General features: G+C 38.6%; 1 pseudogene; it reads right to left on the reverse strand.

The window, feature by feature from the left end:
* Window positions 1-941: 941 nt before the first annotated feature.
* LOC144296493 (60 kDa heat shock protein, mitochondrial pseudogene) lies at window positions 942-2,679 on the reverse strand (annotated as a pseudogene).
* Window positions 2,680-2,889: the final 210 nt, after the last annotated feature.

The raw sequence follows: 2,889 nt of genomic DNA on the forward strand, positions 1-2,889 counted from the left end.
CTCTCTCTCTCTCTCTCTCTCTCTCTCTCTCTCTCTTATGAATAAATAAATAATATCTTTAAAAAAAAAAACTTTTGCTCTTTGAAAGATATTATAAACCACAGACTGGGAGAAAATATTCTTAATATATGTGTCTGATAAAGAACTGGTATCCAGAAACTATAAAGACCTCTTACAATTCAATAATAAAAATACAACCTAGGGGTGCCTGGGTGGCTCAGTCAGTTAAGCATCTGCCTTCGGCTCAGGGCATGATCCCAGGGTCCTCCGATGGAGCCCCATATCAGGCTCACTGATCAGTGGGAAACCTGCTTCTCCCTCTCCCTCTCCTGCTCCCCCTGCTTGTGCTCTCTCTATAAATATCAAATAAATAAATACAATTTTATTATTTTTTAATAAACACAATTTTAAAAAAGAAAAAAGGCAACCTAATTTTTTCAATGGGCAAAAAAAATCAAACATACTCTTTTTTTATCTTTAAACAAATTTTTATTACACAAAGGTTGTCACATAATTGTATATTTTTCTACTTTGTACACAATTATTCTTACTCTCTACAGAAAGGCTGCTTCTTTTCATCTGGTGATAGCAAACACTAAAATCCTGATTTTAACAGAATAGTAGTAAAAATGCGATTTAAATTGAAAGCAGTACATTGGTGCATGGCTCTTGTACTCAGTTATCAGGAACGTACAAATATCTTTTTTTTTTTTTTATGATAGTCACACAGAGACAAATATCTTTTTATTCAAAAATACAAAATAAATTCTCTGTAGGCATGGACAATGACAGCAGTAAACCATTATATGTTGTCAACTGAAACAGTAACTGATGGTTATAGCGATTTTCTTAAATACCAGCCAGCGTTTTCTTTAGTCATTTCCTTCAACTGACTTCTCTGAAGTTATGGTTGAGGAGCACAGCCTTGAGCTTCTTCTCAATTCATTAAGAATGGTAAAGCCCTATTCTAGGAATCAGAACATGCCGCCTCCCATACCACCTCCCATTCCACCCATTCCACCCATTCCCGGGTCCTTCTCTTATTTAGGAATTTCGGCGACTACACCTCCTGCTGTAGTTAACAGAGAGGCCACTCCAGCAACATCCAATAAAGCAGTTCTTACAACCTTAGTTGGATCAATGATTCCTTTTTCCACTATATTCACAAAATCTCCAAGCATAGCATTGTAACCAACTTTGGAAGAACTCTGCATGATTTTCTCAACTATCAGTGATCCTTCAATACCTGCATTCTTAGCAATGGTCATTGCAGGAATTTTGAGTGTTCTCTTAATAATTTCGATACCAATTCTCTGATGGTCATTAGCTGGAGTTATTGAAATCAAGGCTGGAATGCACCAAAGCAGGACATCCGCCTTCTAGAACAAACAATGCCTTTTGCAAGAGCAGCTCCTGTGGCATTGAGGGCATCTCTAACTCTGTCTTTCTTTTCATTCACTTCAACATCATTTGTCCCATCAACCTTCAATACAGCTACTCCATCTGAGAGTTTTGCAAGACGTTCATTCAGCTTTTCCTTTTTCATATTCACTAGTTGGAATATCTAACTGTTCAATGATTTCTTAAATACATTTTTCAATTTGAGCCTTGTCACCTCTTCCTTTTAAAAGCATGGCTTCATCTTTGGTCACAATGACCTCTCCAACTTTTCTTAAGTCGTGAACATCTTCGAGATTTAGAGTCAATCCTTCTTCCCCAAACACTGCACCACCAGTAGCAATAGCCGTGTCTTTAACTTGGTTCTTTCTATTGTCACGAAAATCTGGAGCTTTGACTGCCACAACCTGAAGACCAAATTTTAGCCTTTTTAAAACGAGTGTACTCAGAGTTTCTCCATCAACATCTTCAGCAATTATGATCAAGGACTTATGGTGAGCATTGGCAATTTCAAGAGCAGGTACAAAGAACTGGACACTAGGAATTTTCTTTTCACTCAATAGAACATAGGCATTTTGGAATTCACATTTCTGACCTCTCGATGTATTAATAAAGTATAGAGAAATATAACCTCGATCAAACTTCATGTCTTCAATAATTTCTAATTCAGTGTTTTTCCATTCTTTACTGTGATGACACCCTTTCTTCCAACCTTTTCCATTGCATCAGAAATGATGTTGCCAATTTCTTTGTCTCCATTTGCAGAAATCAGAGCAACCTGAGCAATTTTCTTCAGGGCTTGTCACGGGTTTAGACTGCTTCTTAAGTTCGGCGATTACAGCATCAACAGCTAACATCACACCTCTCCTGATTTCTCCACAGGATTAGCACCTTTGCTAATCTTCTCAAAGCCTTCCTTGGCAATAGAGTGTGCTGAGACAGTAGCAGTAGTGGTGCCACCCCCAACCTCTACATTGGTGTTATTGGCCACAATTTGAACAAGTTTAGTGCTAATATTTTTATATTTGTCTTTTAAGTCAATTGACTTTGTTACAGTCACACCTTCTTTTGTTACTTTGGGACCTCCCCAACTCTGTTCAATAATCACTGTTCTTCCTTTTGGCCCCATAGTAACGGCTACAGCATTGGCTAAAAGGTCTACACCTTGAAGCATTAAGGCTTGGGCATCTGCACCAAATTTTACATCTTTGGCATAGGCCTGAGTGAGATGAGGAGCCAGTACTCTGGCCACTGGCAAAGGACTGTGGGTAATTGAAGCATTTCTTTGGGACCGTGGCAGAATGTGCTGGCAGTGAGGCAGGCCATTGGAGGCGAGTGAGGCCAAACCAACCCTTCACAGAGAAAGATACACAAATGGCCCATAAGCACATGAAAAGATGTTCAACATCATTAGCCATCACGGAAATTACAAGGAAAAACAATGGTATACCATTGTACACCCATGGGAGTGACTGAAATTAAAAAGACCAA

Source organism: Canis aureus, chromosome 24 (assembly GCF_053574225.1).
Source record: "Canis aureus isolate CA01 chromosome 24, VMU_Caureus_v.1.0, whole genome shotgun sequence".
Classification (NCBI taxonomy): Eukaryota; Metazoa; Chordata; class Mammalia; order Carnivora; family Canidae; genus Canis; species Canis aureus.